The sequence below is a fragment of the Protopterus annectens genome, chromosome 6.part0 (genome assembly GCF_019279795.1).
Source record: "Protopterus annectens isolate FY-2018-M chromosome 6.part0, PAN1.0, whole genome shotgun sequence".
NCBI lineage: Eukaryota > Metazoa > Chordata > Ceratodontiformes > Protopteridae > Protopterus > Protopterus annectens.
In genome coordinates, this window is record NC_056737.1 from 1,807,620,476 (window position 1) to 1,807,645,410 (window position 24,935).

General features: G+C 43.0%; 1 protein-coding gene across 1 annotated transcript in view; it reads left to right on the forward strand.

The window, feature by feature from the left end:
* Positions 1-24,935, forward strand: part of PABPC1 (poly(A) binding protein cytoplasmic 1) — a 1,472,855-nt gene that overhangs the window by 125,454 nt on the left and 1,322,466 nt on the right. The window lies entirely within an intron of this gene.

Genomic DNA, 24,935 nt, shown 5'->3' on the forward strand with positions numbered 1-24,935 from the left:
GAATACACTACTTCAGAGCTGGATGAGTATTCTGACAATTCTGTAAAACGTGGACATGTAGTCACACATACCAAAATGTTGCTGTCCAGTCTCTACGTTGCTGAACGGTAAAAACGTTAGCAATGTCATTATTTGCATCTCCGTTAACACCCATTGTGATTATATTGAATACATGGGGCACAGCTGTGAATGAATGTAGCACTTCAGTTTTCAGCTTAGCTAAGCCCACAATTCAAGTCCACAGTTACTACATCTGATTGGACTCCCATTTTTGGGGGGTTTGAGGAGAGGCACTTGAGCCCAATATTTGTGAATAAAATATGTTAAACAGGTAAATAAGATTAGACAAAATGAGTGTAGACAGTGGTGAGTTATGGTAAAAGGAAGATAGGTGTGCAGGACTTTTTTGAGAATTGGGGTGTTAAGTGGAATTTATTTTGAGGGTCTGAAGATTGTTTAGTTTCATCCTAGATAAACAAGTTAGTCATATCATTCCAGTGTCTGAGAATAACATTACAAAAGTTTTTTTGACATCTTCAGTCCAACATTTCTAGAGATACTTGGATTTAGTGCATACATTTTCCATACTTGGGAGAATGATTTAGATAGTCCTGATAGCATCCTGTTGGCTGCTGTCCATTATTGCAAGACAGGGAAAATGTGGAAAAAAGGGAATGGTATTTCTGAAAAGTTACCAGTCTACAGCTCCATTGTACATGATTGTTCCTATGCATAAACATGTAAAGAAGGAATTACTATGGCATGGTTGACATATTTGACAATATGTTTTAGAAGCTGTCATGTAATGCTGTTCACCCCTTCCCAAAATACTTGTTGGAAGTACAGTCTAGGGCATGCCAGTTTGTTTGTACCATAGTGTTGATCTGTCCAGTATGTTGTGCACAAGGTAATGACTTACTGCAAGCGCATTTACCTGTGAAGACCAGAAGGGGCTAAGAACAGGCAAAGACACTCTTGCGGTGTTTGCTATGTTAGTGCATCACCGAAGTTCGACTGAATTATGTCAGTAATTTCGGCCTTCAACAAGAATAAGGGCACAGTTAAACACTAAATGATGTAATTTACTGTTAGAATGACCTCTTCTCGATCTGTTGTAAGATGCTTTTTAGCTAGTTGTGCTTTCCCGTGCTATCAGTGTATGCTTAATCTTTTGCTGAATACAGAGGCAGCTGACGCAGCCTCCCAGATTCTTGTTTCCCAACAGTTACTTTAAAAAGAGCACTCTGCTTTTTACTGACTTGGGAGCACAACTAGACTTCATGTAGTCAGTTCAGCAAGAAAGTGTAGCTTAAAGTGAATTGCCATAGAAGTGTCTCCTTTCTTAATCCTAGTGTTAAGACTTCCTGTTAAAGTGGCTGTCTTCTCACTTGTCATGCTTCATCTGCATATGCAGTTCTTTCTTACCTGTATAGACCAACAAAAGTGTGTATTGATGTCCACTGATGTAGATATTTGTGACTTTCTCATCAGCTGAGCTGATGCAGGCCCATATCTGTTCTTAAACATCTGCTTATCTGAAGTATTTATTGGGCAGTAATTCTGGTTGTTTCATGGGTAATGTTTTTGTATTGCAAACTATAATTTTACTTTCCAAAATATTGCTCTGTTTAACTGTGTGTATACAATTGCAGTAGACAATCCCTAAATACTTAGAAATGCTTGTTCTGTTTGTGGCTTGACTACAGTGTGGAGAATGGTCTCTAAAGTCAGAGACAAAGCTGTGATGCTCTCTTTAATTGAAAATAATGTATAGGTAAAGTGCTAAATTTTAGCCAGAAGTGTTGGAAAAAGTTAAGGGTAATCCAACAGAGGATGGAAGTCATTAAGGAGAATATTTTTTTTACAGATTCTGAACTTCTCCATATGCTCTTTCACTGCTTGAGGATGGCATTTCTTACTCATTTGAGAGCAAAGAGAATTAGCCAGGTTCTGCATGGCAAGTCCTTCAGTGGACCCTGATGGTCCAGTGGTCAGTCAGGAAGCAACAATGTCATATCTGGTGATCCTTAGACATTTTCAGAAATCACATGCAGTAGTGAATAAGTTGTCCATATCTTTGTCAGGGATGTCCTTTAACCCCCGCAGGCCACATTAACCCCAGACATCTCCCAGTTGGGATGGGGGGGGGGCATTATCTGGGAAGAACAGTCAGGGGTACATGGTCAAAAACACGGGCCAGCCTTCACATCAGTCTTTTGGAAATGAGCAGTCCTAGTATTGCAGGCCTTTCAGGACTCTTACTTTGGTTGTGATTTCTGTCCAGACAGACAAGGCTGTATTTTGGTGCTTCAGACAAGGAGGAACCTGTTCTTACGCTTGGGTAGCGAGGTCAGGAGTGTGACACTGGGTGATATCTTCCTGCTGCTTTGTTATAGCAGCACGTATCCAGGGGAAGTCAGACATTCTTGTCAACATAGTGAGCAGATCCATTCTACTTCCTCATGAGTGGAGCAGATTTTCAGTTGTTGAGGCCAAACTTGTGATCTCTTTGCATCTCTACTGAACACCAAATGCAACAAGTTCTTGGATCTAGTGCCCCATGAAGGAAACAACCTCAGGGATGTTGTAATGCACTGTTAGCCCCCGGAGCTCCTTTACATATTCCCCCAATACTGTTGATCCCAAAGTTCAAACCGAAAATGTCAGCACTGAAGGGCATTCCTCCTCATAGCCCCTTATTGCCCTTGACAAGTGTGGTTTCCCATTCTCTGGCCTCTTCTAATTTACCTTGCTTAGCTCAGACCCAGACTTTCTCGCCTATTGAGGTTGCCTCACCCAAATGTTTAGGTCCTCAAATTAGCCACATGGTTTCTCCAATTCCCCGTGATTCAACAGTCCATGTTTTCCCTTTCCATTCTTCACATTGTCTTCCTCACAAAAGACCTTCAAGAAACTCTTAAGAGCAATTGGAAAAGATTTTTTCTATTTTGGGATAAGGAGTGAAACATCGAGCCCCCTCAGAGCTATTTTGGACTTTCTGGCTTACCTTTTTCAATGTGGAGCCAGCTATTCCACTGTCAAGGTCCAGTTGGCTGCCATTTCTCCCATGTGGGTGAAGAACATACATCCATATCTTCTCTTAGCTTAACCAAGGAATCCCCCCATATCTTCTCTTAGCTTAACCAAGGAATCCCCCCACCCTGTTTAGAGATCCAGTTCCTCCATGGGACATTACTATTATTTGGCAGTTTCTGACAGGGCCATCATTTGAACCTGCTGCTAAAGCTTATATGAAATTTGTCATAGAAGACTTTTTTTGGTGGCTATCCCTTCTGCCAGGATAATTTCTGATTTAATGCCCTTTTTCAAAAACTCCCTACCTAATTTTTTGCAGAGTTTTTGAAAATCAACCCATCTTTCCCTAAGGTGGCTTCATAATCTTCCATTAATCAGTCCATAAATTTGCGCCTCTTCCAGAATTTTTCAGACAAGGGTGACTATACCTTGCATTTGCTAGATGTTCATTGCCAATTGCATTTTTATTTGCATTGGGACAATCTTTCAGAAAATCTGATCAGCTACTTTACTTTTCCAATGCCAGGTTTGGAAAAGGAGTGCCCAAAGTCGCACACTCGTTGGTTGGCTCAGTGCATTTCTTCCCTTTTAACTAAGAAAAGGTTTTCACTCCCTTCAACCCCTAAGACTCACTCTGCAAGATCTGTGGCTTTATCTACAGCCTTTAGTGTTCCAGTTGATTGTGTGCTGCAGTTACTCTGTCAAAGGCCCATATCTTCATCTCACTGTAAATTGGATATCCTGTCTAGATCCAGGGCCTCCTTTGGTTCAGCTGTACTCAGGAATATCCTTCAGGAGGGCTGCTGAGTATGAAGGTCATTGGGGACTCTGTCTTGTCTGAGGAATGAATGGAAAAACATCAAATTTGAAAGTTATGTAGATCTGTCTTTGTCCATTCCTCAGCTACCTGCCCACCATTCCCCCCTCATTTTGTACCATTGTTTCCTTATCTTCATTCTGAGATTCATCTCGCTGACCTTGACTTGGCTTCTAAAGGTTAACCCTGTCCTCTTCATGTATTTTTTGTAGATTCTCCTTTTCCCTTTTTAATGCATTATTTTGTTTCCATCATGTACTCCTGATTTGGTGGTGCTGCGGTAGCGTTGTTGCCTCATAGCAAGACGTTGTCCCGTTTGATTCTCAGCTAGAGCATCTTCTGTGTGGAGGCATACGTGAATGGGGCGTGCCTTCGTTGAGGGTTGTGCGTCAGGGCTGGTAACCCGGTATGTAAAAATCCGCTACCAATCATTAGCTGACCAGAGTTCCGCTGTGGCGACCCCTAACCGGGAAAAGCCGAAAGAGAGAAACTCCTGATTTTGATTTTTTTCAAATGCTTTGGGTGAGCAGACTCTCTAAGCATAGGGATTATGGGTAGTGGAGGAGCCTGAGCACTGATCCAAAGCTTTGAAGTGTCCGAAGCAGGACTTCTGAGGAAAGAGTGGAATGCAACAACCCAGATTTAACATTATGGCAAACACAACTTTCATTTCATGAAGTGGTCTAGATCTGATGTCCTTTTCATTCCTCCTCAAATGAGTTACAGATCCGATCCTCTGATCTGACTCTGCTGCTTACTTTAGACTTTGGATCCAAATCTCAAGCTTCTCCTCCCACCCATAATGCCCTAGCCCATCCTCAATATCTCAGATCTCGTTTGTTGCCATTGCACTCAGATGAAGAGTCCTCTCAAATTTTTCAAGGTTTTTTTTTTTGTAAGTTACAAAAAGTTTAAACCATCTTGTTCTTTCTTTGATTTACTGTAATCCTCTCTATTAGTCTTTTGTGTCGGGCTTCCGTACTATTTTTTAATAATTTTTTAAATTTACCATTGTTGGTAATTTCTTGCTGTACTCTTTTCTGTCTCATACCCTTTTAACAGGGTAATTCTTTTTTTCTGTATATTTAAAATCTTATTTCTCTTTTTTTCTTTATGCTGTCATGGCAGAGAGGTTTTAAAAAAATGCATTTGTGGCACAAAATTCCTAACTAAAACCCGCAAGGAGTGTTGATTATCGAGGAGCAGTTCATTTAAACACAAACTGGTCAATATGCACAACTTTCAGTACAAGAGCTTTAGCTGACAGTCGCAGCAAACTTTTATTCTTCAGGACTTGCGTCCTCCCAGAACTACATCTTCATTGTTTCAGACACCCAGTAAGATCACTAAAGCTCCTTTGGAGCATAGGAAGTATTCGCTGCTGAAGTCCCTCAGACCAAAAGCTTTGAAACTGTCTGATCTGACTTCTCTCGGACCCAAACATATGTACTTCAGATTCTAAACCTTTGGATCCAATTATATCAGCAAGCCCTACAACTCTGGTTATGGATACCAAACCTTCTGATCCAAAGCCTAGTACATTGCAACCATTTTTGGATCCAATCTCCCCTAGGCTGCATTTTCCTTTCATGCAAACTTCCAAAAATCTTTCTAGGTCCTGGTCAGCCACATCATCCACCAGGTCCTCCAGAAGTCTTTCCGAAGCAGATGTGAATAGGATGATGCAAATGTTCCTCAGAGTTCAGATCCAGATGGTGGTTATCTCTGCTCCGTCCTGTATTGGATCTGTGAGTCTTCCTGTGACTCAGTTTTATCTTCTCTGATCGTCCTTCCGTTTCAGAGCCCTAGGATCCAACAGTTCCCAGAGTCCCGAAGTCTCATCTGAAGAGAAATTCTCAGCCTCTCTGAACAGTTCTGCACCTATTCCTTCAGATTGGAATGGGTCCCGGTGCTGAAGCATCTGTCAGATCTGTAAGGCCAGGATTCTACTGTGATGTCAGATCCATCCCTGCCCCTTGGAGCCTCTGGCACTGAGCAGCTCGGAACTGGATGCTCATCGTGTTACCCTGTTGCAGTCATCACACTTGGGTTATCCTGCCGTCAGGCGGTCCCGCAGTCGGCCCGAATTCCAAAGTCTTGGTCCGGTGTCTATTGCTGTCGCTTCTTCCCTGACGTCAGAGTGCCAGGGGTATATCAGAGGCATCCAACGCCATTTTCTTCAGTCTTTCTTGCCGCGCGGTGCCCGAAGCAGAAGCAGTTCGTAAGTGCCGGTCGGCCGACACCTGAGATTTTCGAATAGAGTTTCAGTCCGAAGTCTTCAAAGCTAAGTACCCCGTTGGGGAACCTTTTCTTGCCTCTGTCCAATGTCAGAAAAAGTTAACAATTGCATTTCTTTTGGGAAGCAAATACCTCATAAGGACTTTCATTCTTTTTGTATACTTTGCCTAGGCCCAGACCACGACGTCACTGGTTGTCGGTTTTGTGCTAGGTTCAATAAGCGAACTATAAAGTGACGCTTGGATTTCGTACGACACTACGGTAGAAAATTTAATTACACTATGCCGTCGGAGCATCTGACTACCGGCGTGCATAAAAAATGCAAAGATAGACAGGCAGACTAGGTCCAAGCCAGACTCCGAGGCCTCGACTGGGCCGGTCGCCGGTTCTCCGGTTTTCAGTGAGGCGCCTACGCAGCCCCTGGCTACTGCTGAATTGGATCCCCAGACCGCTTCGGATCCCCCAGCAGAGAGTTCTAGGCCGATGCAGCCATTTTCTTTAGGCCCTACCGACGATATTGCAGTAGGAGATGCCGATGCTGTAGGAAACACCTTCGGTTTCTGAAGGTGTCTTCAGACAGACTACTCTCGCCATCAAATCTTATGCTAAGCTTAAGACTCCTCTAAAACCACAAAAGCCTACTCTTCAGTCTCCAGGTCAAGGTCCTATGCCTAAGAAGCAGATGCTTAAAATGGCTGAAGATTTGATTTCTTTGATCAGGGGTTCCCAACCCCCCCCCCCCCCCGACAAAAGGCCTAGACAAAAGGAGGATTATGCCGCCTCTGATCAAGTGTCTGTTTCCTCAGGCTCCTCTGAGGAACAGGATTACTCCTTTCCCCCTTATGAAGATTCTGATGCTGAAGACTCCATTCCCTCAGCTTCTCTCCCTGAAGATTATTCCTTTGGGGAAACCTTACATACCATGAGGGAACATTTCTGCTGGGAAGGTCAGGACTACTCCGACTCAAAGAAGAGGCTCCGAGAGTTTCTTTTACTCCCCCAGCACAGACCACTTGCTATCCCCCCAGTTTTGGACATTGTTTTCTTAGAGTCTAGTCTTAAATCCAGATTGTCTGCCTCCTGCTCCAGCCAAACCAGATAGATACTGTAGAGTGCCTGACTCATATAAATTCCTATACAAAAGCCCTGTTGCTGATCCAGAGACCATCTCCCAGGGTCCCAAAAGGGCTAAGGCTTCTTTGGCTAAAAATCCTGTACCCTCTGAAAGGGACTCCAGAGCACTAGATAGGTGGGGGAAGAAGGTTTACACCTCAGCTACTCTAGCTATGAGAGCACTGAATTGTCAATTTTACATGCTTAAATACCAGCAATCCCTAATGTCTCAAATAAAACAAAAGATGGGCACGCACCCTCAGCCTGAATTCAAGGAAATGCGAGATATGTTGCATGCAGCTGAACAGGTGGGCATGCATACTTTACAATGTGGTTTTGATTCCTTGGAAGCTTCCTCTAGAGCAGCTGTTACTGGGTCTGTTATACGTAGGCATGCTTGGTTAAAGGAACAATCTCTGCCTGATCATGTTAAAGCAATGTTACTGGATGCACCCTTACAGCAGGATGTCTTATTTGGGGTTAAAGCAGAGGAGGTTTTAAAGAAAATGGAGGATAAGGCAAAATCTATGCAGACGGTCAAAGATTTCTTACAGGTACAGCCCCCAAGCGTCAGCAGAAATTGGCCAACAAAAAATTGGTCCTTTCCAGCTTCTGACAGACCACAAAGGGGTAAATACAGGCGCCCAAGGGGCAGAGGACAAGCACAAATCCCTTACAACCCTCGCCAATGGGGCTCTGCAACACAGAGGGGAGAAGACAGGCCCCAAACTACTAGAAGGCAAACACAATGACTTAAACCTCAAACTGCCAAGCAAAACTCTCTTGGCAGCTCCCTTGGGAGGAAAATTAGCACTTTTTGCAGACAACTGGCGCATAGTCACAAAGGACAAATGGGTCCTAGACATTATCTCACACGGATACAGATTCCATTTCCACACCTTGCCAAGGATAAAAGGAATGCCAAACCTGCCACAAAATCAATGGGCAGAGGCACAAAAACAAATTACAGCTCTCATGGACATGAGCGCCATTCAACTCGTACCTACACAGGAGCAAGGCCAAGGATTTTACTCAAGGCTCTTTCTAGTCCCCAGAAAGGACAATGCTTGGAAACCTATTCTGGACCTTTCAATTTTAAACACCTTCTTGCAAGTACCCAAATTCAAGATGCTAACACTACAGCAGCTTCTTCCCATGTTGGACAAGAAAGCTTGGCTAGTAACGTTGGACCTCAAGGAGGCATACCTGAATGTCCCTATCAGACAAAATTGCAGAAGATACCTCCGTTTCATTGCAGGTTCAACCCATTACCAATTCTCTGCACTGCCCTTTGGCTTATCTACTGCGCCCAGGGTCTTCACAAAATGCTTGGCACCAGTAACTGCATACTGCAGACAGAGGAATTCAAATATACCCATACCTGGACGACTGTCTCATCCAAGCAGAAAGCAAGGACATTCTCTTACAACACCTGGCTTTTGCAAAACATCTAAGTTGCCTAGGGTACACAGTAAACGAAAAGAAAGCAAAACTAGTGCCCTCACAAGTTATGACATTCCTGGGTGCCAGCTTGAATACAACGGCCCAGATGGCTTATCTGACGCCAGGCAAACTACAATTAACTCAGTACTTCAGAACAATGGCAACAAAGACCCAACTCCCTGCAAGAAAAATTCTGCAGGCATTGGGCTTCATGGCATCTTGCATACTACTACCATTTGCAAAACTGCATATGAGGAAATTACAATGGTACCTAAAAAGCGTATGGACTCAACACAGCCACAGCTTGGAAACTGATACCTCTCATTCCCTGCCTTCAACCGGAGTTTCTGTGGTGGTCACAGGCATGTCACCTCAACAAGGGTCAGCCTTTCACCCTACCCCCAGCCAGGCAAACTGACAACAGCTGCATCGGACTATGCCTGGGGGGGGCACACATGGCAGGACGGTGTGTTCAAGGCATATGGACTGCAGATCAAAGGAATCTGCACATCAGTCAAAAAGAAATGCTAGCTGTACAAAATGCTCTGACAGCCTTCAAGGACCTCTTACATCCTGGACAGCTAATCATAAAGACAGACACCACCACAGTAATGTGGTACATAAACAAGGGGGTACACACTCCTACCCTCTATGCAGGCAAGCAATGACCTTGTGGAACACAGCACTGGCTTAACAAGTTCAATTACAAGCTCAATTCCTGCCAGGAAAAAAGAACACATTGGCAGACGACCTAAGCAGAAACATCATGGATCCCCACGAGTGGAAGCTGGATCCACAAGTATTTGCAATGATAGCTCAAAAATGGGGGCTCCCAGACATAGACCTGTTTGCCAGCCCTCAAAACTATCAGCTAACAAAATTTTGCACAAGGACTTTTCACCATCAAGCTTGGAAAGTGGACGTGCACTCATTCATTTGGAAAATGCTAACAGCATATGCCTTTCCTCCATTACCGCTTCTCACAAAGGTGCTACTGAAAGTCAGGATGGAGAGACCCCGAATGATACTCATTGCCCCAGACTGGCCACGCCAGCACTGGTACCCACTATTAAGGAATATGGCCCAGGGCCCACAATGGATTCTACCGCAAATTTCCCACCTGCTCACACAGCAAGACAATCAGATTCTACACAGCCAGCTCAAAACCTTAAACTTGGCTGCATGGCAAATCACCTAAGCAACTAGCCAGCTCCTCTCTCAAGCTGTTATGGATGTTACTCTGGAGGCCAGGAGGCCCAGCACCAGGAAAGCCTACTCAGACAAATGGAAAATGTTTTGCGCCTGGAGCCAAGCTAAAGGCCAAAATACCCCTCAGCCTAACATACCTCAGATTCTGCAATATTTAGCTGAGATGTTACACAAAGGGCTTTCTTTTTCATCTATTAAAATCCACGCCTCAGCTATTTCTGCTCACTACAACACGGATCCTCCCTTATTTTCACATCCACTCCTAAGGCAGTTTCTCAGAGGGGCCAAAAACATTAGGCCTCCCAGGAGAGCACCAACACCTACTTGGGACCTCAACTTTGTTCTGGAAAAACTCACGCCACCTCCTTTTGAGCCAGCTTTCTCAGCTGACTTAAAGTTTATATCATGAAAGACTGCCCTGATGCTAGCAATTACTTCAGCTAGAAGAGATTCAGAGCTACAGGCACTAATGACAGTAGAGCCTTTCCTCATTTTTCATCAAGGCAGAGTTTCTCTACGAACTAACCCCTCCTTTATGCCTAAGGTGGTATCCAGTGTGGCTCTAAATCGAACCATCCATTTACCCACCTTCTTTCCAAATCCACAGAACAAAGGAGAAAGATTCCTGCATTCCTTGGACATTCACAGGCAGCTATGTTACTACTTGGATAAAACTAAGGTTTTCAGAAAATCTGACCAGCTTTTTGTATCCTATGCTACAGCATCACAAGGAAGGTCTATCTCAAAACAGACCATTTCCAAATGGATAGGACATTGCATACGTTTTTGCTACACCCACCATGGAAAACCAGTTCCTGCTAGCATAAGGCCCCACTCTACCAGGGCAGCAGCTACATCTACAGTCTTCTTCAGGGGGGTGCCAACCAAGGATATTCTGGAAGCTGCAACTTGGAGTTCAGTACACAACTTCACCAAACATTACCACTTTACTCTAAGACTAGAGCTGGTTTCACCACTGCAGTTTTGCAGGGCCTTCTAGCCTCCTCTAACCCTGTTTAACTCCACCTCCCTTCCTTAGCTTTGGGATTCTACCCAAGTGTGATGACTGCAGCAGGGTAACACGATGAAAATAGTACAGATGTCCTTCAAGGATGCATCTGCAGTCCTTACAAATGGGTTGTCCTGTCGTCAGGCAGCCCTTCGGTCGGCCGGATTCCAAAGTCTGGGTCTGGCCTCGGCTGGTGTCGCACTTCACCCGACGTCATAGCTGCAGTTATTCGGGTATAAAGGCATCAGCCGACGCCATTTTCCTCAGTCTTTCTTGCCGCGGCGCCGAAGCAGAAGCTGTTCGCAAGTGCCGGTCGGTCAGAACCAGAGATTACTACCGAATACTACTACCGAAGACTTCTAAAAAGCTAAGTACCCTGTTGGGGACTCTTTCTTGCCTCAGCCGATGTCAGAAAAAGTGAATAACTGTTTAACTTGTGGGAAACAAATACCTCATAAAGATTTCCACTCTTACTGCTTACCCTGTTTAGGCCCAGACCACGACGTAGCAGCCTGTCTAGCCTGTGCTTCTTTTAATCGGCGGACGCTTAGACGTCGGTCTGAATTTGCTGAGGAGTTTTTCGGCTCCGATTTTGCTTATATTATGCCGTCGGATCCTCCGACTACGCAAATTTCTAAAAAGCGCAAGGAAAAGGACCGACACTCGCGGTCCGCGGTTTCGGCCGAAACCACGGTTAAGCCAACCGCGAGTGTCTCTGTTTCGGCTGAAACCGAGCAAGCGGTTCTTCCTTCAGCCGAAAACTTACCTTCTACCGAGGCCTCTTCCAACCTGGTGGAATCAGCTTCTGAAATCCCAGCTGCTGTTGCAGTTTCTCAGGAATTATCTGACACTATTCCCTTGGATGTTTCAACCCCTGCACGTGGAGCTGCTAGGCCACCTGCAGCCATGTCCATTAAGGCCTTTGCCAGGGCTAAAGCAGCTAAAGCTACTAAAACTGTGCCTGCTAAGACCCCCTCTCACAGGCCTAGCTCTAGTTCACAAATGCTTAGTTTAGCAGAGGATCTCATTTCCTTAATCTGGGGATCCCAGCCTCAACCAGACAGGGCCTCTCACCCACCTCCAGAGAAGAGGCCTAGAGCAGAGCCCCTCAGCCACTTTCTACAGATTCCTCTGATGATTCAGATGATACAAACCCTCCAGACTCTCCTTTCTCCCCTTATGAAGACTCTGATGCTGAAGAGTCCATCCCTTCTGCCTCTCCGCCTGAGGAATTTTCCTTTGGGGAAACCTTACATGCTATGAGGGAACAATTTCAGTGGCAGGGCCAGGATTTTTCAGACTCCAGAAAAAGGCTTAGAACCTTTCTGCGTTTACCACAACATAGGCCTTTAGCCATACCTCCAGTTCTTTCTGCTGTAGATGATGCATTTAATGATGCTTGTACTGCTCCTGATTCTCTACCTCCGGCCCCTGCTAAGCCTGATAGATACTACAGGGTCCCGGACACGCATTACCATTTGTATAAGGCTCCTTTTGCAGATCCCGACACTATCTCCCAAGGACCTAAGGCTGTAGCAGCTACCTCTGCTAAAAACCCCCTCCCCTCTGAAAGGGAATCCAGGTCCTTAGAGAGATGGGGTAAAAAAGTTTACACTTCTGCTACTCTTTCAGCTAGGGCCTTGAACTGTCAATTTCACATGATCCAGTATCAAGAATTTATGCTAGACCAGCTAACCAAAAAGCTGTCCTCTGATGAACCATTAGACAAAAAATCTGTTCAGGAAATGATACATAACATTCAGCAAGTCAGTAACCATTCTTTAAAATGCGGCTATGATGCACTGGAGGCTTCCTTTAGATCAGCCATGACTGGCACAGTTATCAGAAGGCATGCATGGTTAAAAGAGCAGGCCTTACCAGACCATGTCAAGTCCAAACTATTAGATGCTCCCATGGATAAGATCAATTTGTTTGGCTCTCCTGCACAACAGGTGCTGAAAAAGATGGAAGAGAAGGCAAAATCTGTCCAAACAGTAAAAGATTTCTTACAGGTCCAACAGCCAAGGTTTAGCAGGAATTGGCCCTCCAAGAATTGGTCCTTTCCAGACTCCTCCAGAGCTCAGAGAGGCAGGAATAGGCGTTCAAGAGGCAGAAGCCAATCCAGGGGTGCCTACAGGGGACGCCAGTGGCAGGGTAACAACCAGCGAAGTACAGCCACAGACAGCCACCACCACAACTACAGGACAATCACAGTGACTTGGCTGTGGCACCGCCTACCAGGGAGCAATTAGAAGCACCCTTAGGCGGGAAGCTAGCCTTATTTTCAATAAACTGGCATTACATCACAAGAGACAAGTGGATTTTACAGACAATGGACCAAGGCTACAGGTTTCACTTCCATACTCTACCAGGGAAGAGAGGAATGCCAAACCTACCTCCAAATCAAAAGGCAGAAGCTCTAAAACAAATATCTCAATTATTAAGGATGAGAGCTGTGGAAAAGGTACCATCTATTGAGCAAGGAAAGGGATTTTACTCCAGACTCTTCCTGGTACCAAGAAAACAGAGCAAATGGAGACCTATTCTCGACCTGTCCGCTTTAAACACATTCCTCATTGTTCCAAAATTCAAAATGCTGACTCTACAGCAGCTTCTTCCCATGCTGGGCAAGGAGTCTTGGCTGGTAACTCTAGATCTCAAGGAGGCATACCTGCACGTCCCCATACGACCAAATTGCAGAAGATACCTCAGATTTCTTGCAGGATCAGAGCATTATCAATTCTCAGCATTGCCCTTTGGCTTATCTACTGCGCCCAGAGTGTTCATGAAATGCCTGGCATCAGTAATTGCTCATTGCAGGCTTCAGGGAATCCAAATCTACCCCTACCTGGACGACTGCCTGATACAAGCGGACAACAAAAACAAGCTAGCAGAAGACTTACAAAGGGTCATTTACCTGCTACAAGCCCTGGGATATACAGTCAATATAAAAAAGTCAAGGCTGATACCATCCCAAAGAATAACCTTTTTGGGTGCAGAGCTGGACACATCAAAACAAATGGCATTCCTAACAGTAGAAAAACAGGAACAACTACCTCTCTACTTCTTGGCATTAACAAAGCAGAACCATCTAACAGCAAGAAAAGTACTGCAAGCCTTGGGCTTCATGGCATCCTGCATAATATTGGTTCCTCATGCCAGACTGCATATGAGAAAGCTACAGTGGTACCTAAGGAATTTATGGTCTCAACACAAGCACATCAGTAGCACACAAACCCAAAAGTAGATTAGATTTTCGAACTTATTGTTGTATACTTTAAGTTCCATGTATGTTTGATATATTTTGATTGAACATAAAATTGTCTTTGGACATTTTTTGTTTTTCAGTATAGACATATTGGGACTGTATACATATATACATCTGACCTATTGGGTTTTGTGTTTTTACTTGTTTGATGATTATAGTAATTCCCCTTTTTTCTGTCACTTAGGTGTTTACATACATACTTAAAACAATTATTTGTTAGATACTCACTATAACTACTTCTTATACATCTATTGGGGGGTCAATAAATTGTATTTTGGTCAAACTATATATTCCTAGTTCACGCCTCGTGAACTTATGCTATATAGATTGGCTAGTGATTGACTTTTAGTTTGGAACCAACTATGTATGTAAACCCTGTTTTGTTATTATAAGGCTATATTATATATTAGGTATTGTGACCTATCCATATTATTATGGGATGGGAATATCTATACAATTTCATGTGACTTGCTTCTTATATGTTCCAGTATCCCCTTTTTTATGATATATTTTGTTTAATTTATGTCAGCTGAACATCAGTATAACTAATTATCTCTATACTTTTTGTGGGTCATTCAATGTTGGTATTTGTTTGACTATATTCTATTAGTAGACCATTGGTATGTGGTTGGAGATAATATCTTTGGTTTAGGCTACATTTATGAGTGTATGCATTTTCTGTGAGGTGTTATTATACAGTTATATGTTTGCTAATGCATAGATATTCAATTTTTGAAGGTACACTTAGGGTATATGTAACATCATTACAATTGTGAATAGTGGTTTAGTGACTCCGTTCCCTTGCTGTCTGTTATATATTACAATTGGATGACTAATGAAACCAGTTTTATGATTGGGTTATATGATTAACAACTTAAATTAACAGTATACCTTCCTTACTCATTTCTCTTACCCTTGAATCTATTGTATCCATATATAGGGCCTCTTCCCTGTACATCCGTTCAACACATTGATTTTTACTATGGATTTAGATAAAATATTACATGGGTTGTGTGCTGATAGGGAAGATATAGCCATATTTGGCTTGGAAGATATCCCAAGCAACAACCTGAGTAAAAACAACCCTAATAGTGAGGGGGGTTGTGATTTGGCATTCCGTAAGCTAGAAAAAGGCCTTAAGGGCCTTAGAGCTAATATTTGGCATTTAAGGCTGTTCAAAGCCTACTTACATAAAAATTTGGCACCGAGCGGTCTCCGTATTAAGCTTCGTCCTCTTGTAGGCAGATCTGAGCAGAGGCTAACAGAGGAATGGGATGATGCCCTAAGGAAGGGTTCAATGGCATTTGTAAAAATTCTATCAGATTATTATGAGAGAACAGTGGATATCTCGCTCAGGGAGGTCCAGGATTTAAGTACGGAATGCCAAAACTACAAATCTAGTGCTAAATATTCTGTTTGTGTTGATCGGTTGTCTAAGGAATTGACGTCCTATGATAATATGGTGAAAGAAAGGAAACTTAAAAAATTTTCTAGGGATACACATGACTATGAGAGAGGTCAACCCTTTCAAGTCCAAAGAAGTGTGCGATTCAAGGATTTGGGATCTGGGGTGAGTGGAGGAAGAGCAAAGAAAAGACCTAGGTCTATTTTGAAACAAAATGACCTAACTTATACCAGCACATCAGGGGAGGAGTCATCTTATACTGATAGCGAGGGAGGCACCAGTGTTCAATCACCACTTAAAACTCAATCTAAGTTCCCTTTAGATATGTTGGACAATCCCGAGGGGGGAGGAAACACAAGAATAGAAATCAATACAGATTCTATGACGGGGTTAGTTCAGGCACTATTGAACAAATAGTTGAACCATTTGACAATGTTTTAAATCTGTCGGACTATACACTTACTAAAGAACAACATTGTATTCTTAATAAAGGATTGGGTTTTGTTCCCAGCTTTTTTTCTGACCATTATTCTGTATCTGTTGATGTGTTGGAATTTTGTAGGAAACTTAATCTAAAAATTTTTTTCAAGGATCAGAATAATTCTTCTACTCAAAGATCTACTGATTTCACTTTCAAAAAATCAAAATTTCAACCTCCCATGAACAAAAATGTGGGGATTTTCCAAAAAGCAGTATTGAGGGACTTAAATTTTCCCCAGTTTGATACTAACATAGCACAGGATAACATCACTTCTTTGGAGAGACAAGCTCTCTCTGAATTGAGACTAAATCATACAATTGTAATTATTCAAGCAGACAAAGGGGGTGCAGTGGTGGTTTTGAACACTGACTATTATGTACAGGAAGGACTTAAACAATTGTCTGATACAAAGTGCTACATGCACATGGGGGTAGATCCTACTCTTCGATTTAAACAAGATATTGATCAGTTTATTGAACAGGCTGTACAAGAAGGAATTATTTCACATAAGACTGCTCAACATCTTCAAGTCAATGATCCACAGAAACAAATTCTATATTTGTTACCTAAAATTCATAAATCCATTACCACTCCCCCAGGGAGACCCATTGTGTCGGGACATGGATCCCTTACAGAACCTCTATCAGTGTTTCTAACATCTTATCTAAAGCCTTTATTGTCTATGGTCAGAGCACGCATACAGGATACAACTGAATTTCTTAATATCATTGTTGATACCCAACTAGATCCTGATTGGATCATGTGTACTTTAGATGTGAAATCTTTGTATACCAGTATTCCACACTGGGCAGGCCTACAAGCTTTAGACTATTGGCTTCAAAAAGCTGAACTCTATCCACCAGGGTTTAATACCTTATTAGTATGCATGTCCGAGCATGTCCTCAACAAGAATGTTTTTTTCTTTCAGGGTGATTGTTATTGGCAATTGAGAGGTACAGCCATGGGAGCCTCCTTTGCCCCAATATATGCCGATCTTTTCATGGCATATTTGGAAGAATGTCTTATTTACGATCCCCTGCATAACATTTATTTGGTTGAGATGGACATTTGGAGACGCTATCTTGATGATTGTGGCGTGCGGATGTAAATTATTTGTTGGAATTTGTTGAACATTTGAATAATAATATTTGGGGTATTTAATTTTCTATAACATATAATAAGTCAACTATTGACTTCTTGGATGTTACGATATATCGTAATGAAGACAATACCCTGAATACTAAAATACATAGGAAATATCCACAATTCAACACATTACTCCACTCTTCAAGTATGCACCCACGTCACACCATCCGCAATATTCCAAAATCACAGTATTTACGCATAAAACGTATTAATTCTTCCCTGGTGGATTATGAGGAAGCTAAACAGGATTTGAACAAGAGATTTTTGGATAGAGGTTATTCATATAGGGACATTTCTAGAGCAGGGGTGTGGACAGACCAACATGAAAGATTGGCTCTTTTACGATACCAAAAGAAGGATGGTGTTATGGATAACACGATCAGATTTATTACCACTTTTGGGAAAAATCACCAACTAATTAGAAATGTATTAAACAACAATTGGAATATACTTATGGCAAATGATCATCTTCGTCATATATTGACTGAACAATGTTCTATTTCCTACAGGAGGGGCAAAACATTAGCCATGTTGTTTTCCCACTATAAACATCGGGATAGTGGGGGTGCCACATATAGACAACTTACCATTACTGGGGATGAACTAATGGGGACGTTTCCTTGTGGTCATTGTTCCTCTTGTGGAAATGTTAACAAAACTAAACAATTTTCTAGTGCAAATACTAGCAAGATATTTGACACTCGTATCTTTGCTAATTGTTCATCTAGTTGGGTGATTTATTTGGCTACATGCCATTGCCATGCTTTCTATGTAGGTAAAACTTCACGCTCTTTAAGAATTCGAATAGGTGAACATCGTAGTGATATTCGGAATCATAAAATCAGTAATGCCCTGTATCAACATTCTATCAAACATCAATCTGCCAAATTTATGTTTACGGTCATTGATAAGGTACAGGGGAATAGACAAAATCAGTTGGGTTGGCAAAGTATTCTTAGTGACAAAGAAAAATATTGGATTATACATTTGGGAGCCCTATTCCCACCTGGACTAAATGACCATTTATAAATTAGTTTATAAATTAGTTTATACATTATCATGGTATTACAAATTATAGTCCTTGGCACTATTTATATATTTTTTCCTATATTATATATATTTTTCTATTTGACTTTTTTGTGGTTATAATATGGACAGTATTCTTTTTTGAATAATGAATCATCATGGGAAATGCATTCTATTTAGTTATGTTTTGCACACTTTAAATAATAAATTATGTGTTAAGTGAAAGCCATTTGCTATTGGCTATGGATATATATAAATATGGAGTGTGTTTAATGGAGTATGTCTTGCTATTTGTCCTCACTGAAGAAGGTGCTCTACCGAAACTAGTTTGAGGTTTTATTTGCTGTTGTGAGAGTATTATGGTGTCTTTGTGACACCTACTTTATTCCAATAAAGCCTTTTGAACCGTATTGCTGGCCTTTGTTTGTTTCTCAACACAAGCACAGCCTAGAAACCCAAATTCCAATAATTCCATGCCTGAAGCAAGAATTCCTATGGTGGGCTCAAGCCTGTCAATCAAACACAGGATTGCCCTTCCACAGCACTCAACCAAGCCAAGCCATCACGACGGACGCCTCAGACCTCGGTTGGGGGGCCCACATGCTGGACAAGTGCATACAAGGCTTATGGACTCAAGACCAGCTGCACCTACACATAAATCTAAAGGAAATGCTGGCAGTAAAACTGGCAATTCAGACATTCAGACCATTTCTCAGACAAGGTCAATTGATAAGGGCAGACAACACCACAGTTGTGGTACATCAACAAACAGGGAGGCACACATTCGTACCCCCTATGCCGGATGGCACTGGACCTCTGGAATGTGGCCCTGAGCTACAACATTCAGTTACAAGCAATTTTTGTACCAGGAAAAGAAAACATTCTAGCAGACATATTAAGCAGGACTACCACGGATGCCCACGAATGGATGCTGCATCCGGACATCTTCAAAACCATTACAAGAAAATGGGGACTCCCAGAAATAGACTTATTTGCATCCCCACGCAATCACCAGCTAAAGAAATTCTGCACAAGGACGTACCACCCACTTGCTTGGAAGGTGGACTCCCTATCTTTCAGTTGGAAAAACCTGACAGCATATGCATTCCCACCGCTTCCTTTGATGCACAAGGTGCTATTGAAGATCAAAGAGGACCGTCCAAGGATCATTCTGATAGCTCCAGACTGGCCAAGGCAACATTGGTACCCATTACTGAGGAGCATGTCTCGGGAACAAATATGGCCACTACCCCTGGTTCCCTTGCTGTTAACGCAGAACAACTACAACATTCTGCATTCAAACCTGAAAACTCTGCAGCTGACTGCCTGGAACATTGCATAAGATCAATTAATCCGAATTTATCCCAAAGGGTTAAAGACATTATCCTTGAGGCTCGCAGACCCTCAAGAAAAAATTCAGCAAAATGGAAAAGATATCTCATTTGGAGTACTGCAAAAGGAGAAGATGTGTCCCTGGTAAACATAGCCAACATCCTGGAATACTTGGCAGAGCTCTTCCACACAGGCCTGTCCTATTCTTCCATCAAGATTCATGCATCAGCTATTTCAGCAGAATACGGCTTGGATCCTCCTGTCTTTTCACATCCTCTGCTCAGGCAGTTTCTGAGAGGAATTAAAAATGTAAAACCTCCTAGGAAGCCACCATTACCAGCATGGGACTTGAACTTTGTGCTAGAAAAATTGACACTCCCTCCTTTCGAACCAGCAGCAACAGCAGAATTACAATATTTATCATGGAAGACTGCTTTCCTGCTGGCAATCACTTCAGCAAGAAGGGTATCTGAACTACAGGCATTAATGGCAGTACAACCCTTCCTGATCTTCCATCAAGATAGTGTCCATGAGAACAAATCCTACTTTTATGCCTAAGGTGGTCTCCAGAGTGTCTTTAAATCAGGCTATCCACCTACCTACATTCTTCCCCAACCCACAGAACAGGGGAGAAAGACTGTTGCATACCTTGGATGTACATAGACAATTACGCTACTACCTGGACAGGACCAAGGGCAATAGAAAAACTGACCAGCTACTGGTAGCATATGCAACAGGAATGGAAGGAAAAGCAATTTCAAAACAGACAATCTCCAAGTGGATAGGAAATTGCATTAGATTTTGTTACTCCTACCGTGGAAAGAAAACTCCAGAAAACATCAGGCCTCACTCTACAAGGGCTACAGCCACTACCACAGCCTTCTTTCGAGGAGTGGCTACTAAGGACATTTTAGAGGCTGCTACTTGGAGCTCCGTGCATACATTTGCCAAGCATTATAATTTACCCTTATACTCTAGATCCCGAGCAGGTTTTGCCACTGCTGTTTTGCAAGGGATCTTAACTACACCATAACTTTATTTTTCCTCCTCCCCCAGTTTGGCTATGGTATTCTACCCATTTGTAAGGACTGCAGATGCATCCTTGAAGGACATAGTACAGTTTTGTACCTACCATAAATGTAGATGTCCGATAGGAATGCATCTGCAGTCAGGATTACCCACCCGCCTTTCCCCTCTGTGGTGCTCCTAGGGTATTTGCCCATCTTATAGCTAGCTGGGGGAATCTATTATGGTGTATTTGTTTGTATATATGTACATACATGCTTATTTTTGTGTTTGTTTCTACTATTTGGAATCATTGGCATTTATCCAAATTTAGCCTTCCAAGAGGGCACCTGGCATCTGGGGCAAGAAACACTGAGGAAAATGGCGTCGGCTGATGCCTTTATACCCGAATAACTGCAGCTATGACGTCGGGTGAAGTGCGACACCAGCCGAGGCCAGACCCAGACTTTGGAATCCGGCTGACCGAAGGGCTGCCTGACGACAGGGCAACCCATTTGTAAGGACTGCAGATGCATTCCTATCGGACATCTACATTTATGGTAGGTACAAAACTGTACTTTTTGTACCTACCATAAATGTAGATGTTCGAGTGTATATCCTGCTGCAGTCCAGGTTACCCTCCCTCCATCCCCTCTGAACTAGCTGAACTTATCTCTATCACTCTAGCCTATACTACCTCTGTGGTGTATTTGCTTGTGCCTAAGGGTTTTGTTTTATTTTTTCATGATAAACTGAAGAAAATGGCGTTGGATGCCTCTGATATACCCCTGGTGCTCTGACGTCAGGGAAGAAGCGACAGCAACCGATGCCGGACCAAGACTTTGGAATTCGGGCCAACTGCGGGACCGCCTGATGTCAGGATAACCCGTGTGATGACTGCAGCAGGGTATACACCCAAACATCTACATTTATGGTAGGTACAAAACTGTACTTTCTCTCCTCTAGGCTTGGATTGGGTCGGAGTGGTAATCTACCCATACAGGAACACACTGCTCCAGTGCTGGTGGCAGTGGCTTCTCCCTTCTCCAGGTTCATCTGCCGTCGTGGTTGTAGAAAGGGCTTTTTCTCATTTTAAAGATCCGGTCTCTCTTCAAATCTTCCCCCAATTCCCTCCTAGGTTCTGAGCTGTGAGTCCATTAGACCTATTCCACAGATTCCATCTAACTTCCAGTTGGTTCCCATTGAGGAGCTTCCACTTTGACACTTCCCCCGAGGAGGTCCATCAAAAGAGAATGTGCAAGAGGAGGAGGAGGTCTTAGATTTCCCAGTGGAATCTCACTGAAGATACTGATTTTGAGAAAGAAGGGTCCCCCAGATCTCCACCTGATGACATCTCCTTTGGGCATATATTAGAGATCCTTAGACAAAAAAGAGGTTGGCCCCTTGATAATCCTCCTCCAGAGGAGTCCGTATTTCTGGAGGCTTTTGGTTTTGGCTGCCACCCCTCTCCACGCAGAAGAGCATGTTGATGTAGGGTCTCACCGGGCATGGCAGGAGCTGGATTCTGAGACATTACCACATTGCCCTGACAAATTCTTAGCGCCCCCCCCCCCCCAAAGATATACACCACTGGGGTAAGCGAGTCCCTGTAGTTGTAGTGCTGGTGGTAGCCACTAAAAGAGCTAGCAGAACACACAACACTCTTGTCCATCTGTCAAACGGTCTAGGGCGCTGAACAGATTCGGAAAGTGAATTTTTACCTCCTAGACCTTCACTCTGAGGTCCCTTCGCTATCTGGCACACTTTACAAGGCTGCAGAGAGGTTTGATCAAAGAACTGTCAAATTCTGAGTTCATATCTGCAGAGGATTTCAAAAGATCCTCTTCTCAGTTGGCCACTCTTGTCAATTTCTAATGCATCCATGAGGTTGATCTCCCACAGTTGAAGGCACATCACAGGCGACCTGTTCAGGCAGTGCCATAAGGAGACATGCTTGGATGCAGATGTGTGACTTTGTAGAGCTTTTCAAGGTGTCTTTCATAAATGCTCCCTTTGAAACATCCTTGTTGGGTCCGTCTGTGAAAGAAACTCTTATCTGCAGCAGACAAGTGGGATAGACCCTGTCTGCTATAAGAATCACGTTTTCTACTCGGCGAACTTTCTGTAGAAATCGGAGAGGTAGTAAGAAAATATGGTTTTGCAAATCTCTGGGACCTTTTCAGGATCCAGGTGATAACTCCATCAGAAGCAGTTCTAATGGTAAATGCCACCATCGAGGCAGAGGAGGCCTGCAAAATCAGTTTCTGAGATTTTTTCTGTATAGACCCTTTCAGTGCTTCTGAAGTGCTGCCAGACTTACCCACCTGTGGAGGCAGTCAAGGGACACTTGTCCTTGCACCCAGATACTTGGGCTGCTATAACAAAAGATCCTGGCTGCTAAAAAAATACCCAGAGGTTACCATTTTCCCAGCTTTCTATTTAAAATGTTCTCAATGCGCTCCCTCATAGGGGCAGACATTGTGATCCCTTGGGAAAGCTGTCTGTCCCATAATGTACAGATTGTGTGAAATAGCCCTACTCAGACTAGACTACCATTCGCATAGAATGGAACACCTGAAAAAACTGCCAAGTTGGAGAGTCTGGAGCTCATGTCATTAACTTGGTATGCAGTGTTTTACAAATGTTATTCCTACTGATGTACTACACATTCTCCTCTGAAAGAAGCATGCAAAAGTGTCAAATTACTGAGAAACTTAGTGTTTTTGCGGCCAAGTTACTCCTCCCATCTCCCCTCCTTCAATGAGCTAGAGTCTCACATTTCCAGCTTGGCTAGATTCAGCTAATTAGTCAGCTTTGCATGACAGCATACATCAAACAGATCACAGCCTGATGTGCCACAAAAAAATTGTTCCTCCATGTCTCAACTTCTGAATAGCATTTCCCAGGAAATATTTCTTAGGGGGAAAAAAAATCAATCTGTTTCTTAAAATGTGCACAGTAAAACATTTGATTTGAATGGTATTATGGCTGCTCACATGGGTACCATTGCATAGTTATTCTATTACAGCATAACCTGAACTGTGGTGTTTAATGCCATGCCTTACATAACAATGAAACAGTTTTTGATTTCTTAATGACCTCCGCCCATTAATTTGTTGTTATAGCTTCATGTAGTTTCTTATTTGTATACTTGTAGCACATCTCTTATCCTCTCAGCAACAGACTTCTAGAGAAAGCTTTCGAATGAGATACTTCTGAAAATAGTAGTACTGTTGCTCTAGTAAGCTCAAAAAATGTTACATGAATTAGTATTCATTTTCTGAAGGAAAAAAAATCTTTAATTGCAATAAATGTCATTATTTGTTCATGGAAATCTAACGCCTTTTTCAAAAAGCTTTATGGATTGTATTTCAGAGCAGAAGTTTAAGCCAAAAATTAGTGGCACTTGTGGGATACTCTGATAAGCAATCTCACGCTCCTACTCTGTTCTCCTTTACAACTGCCCCAAATCAGACAGGCGTGTACACACTTCATCACACATGTATTGAAACCGTGCCAGCAGCTGTAGCAGTGATGCCATATTCCAACCAGGGCACTCAATGTACTGACACAATGCAATGGACATGTCTCAAGCAAGCAATGAAATTCATAGGTAGGTACTAGGCTATCTGCCTGAAGGCATTTATAAGCCCCCTTAGATTAGCTTTTGCTGCCCCCTTAGATTAGTTCCCTGTGCCTCTGTCCAGCAGAGCCACTGAAGTAATCCCCGAGGTAAACTTGGTTTCCCATCCACTCGTCAAGGTTTCTTTTGAAGAGTGTTAGTGAGGAGCTCTGCCTAATGTAGATTGGGATGTTGTTCCAAAGCACAGGAAGTTTCTGGGGCAGGAATCTATCCCTCCAGCAGGTCCTATTTATTGTTGTGGTGAGGTTTAGATCCCTAGATCGTGTGGCTCGAGGGGATAAGGTTTTCTTTAGGTGGAGCATGTCTATCAATTCTGGGTTGGACATGGCCTTGTATGTCAGGCAGAGATCACCTCTGAGTAGGCGGTGTGCAACAGAGTACAACTGGAGTTTCTTCAGTCAAGCTGCATAGGGCATCTGTTTGAGGTCATTGATCCTCTTGGTGAGGTACTTCTGTGGTCTTTCCAGCTGTTGCAGGTGTCTTGTAAGGTGCATCCCAAATGGGGTGTTGTACTCTAAGGTGGGTCTGATGAGTGATGAGCAGAGAGGCACAATGACCTCTTTGGATCTGGATGCGAACCCTTTTGTGATTAGGTGGGCCACGTAGAAGGATTTTCTAACCACTTTGGCAATGTGATTATCAAAGGTGAGATTGCTATCTACTTGAGTCCCCAGATCCCTTAAGTCTTCCGTATTTAAGGGACTACCACCTATGTGGTAGTTTGTGGGTACTTTGTTTTTTCCAAAGGGGATGACTATGCACTT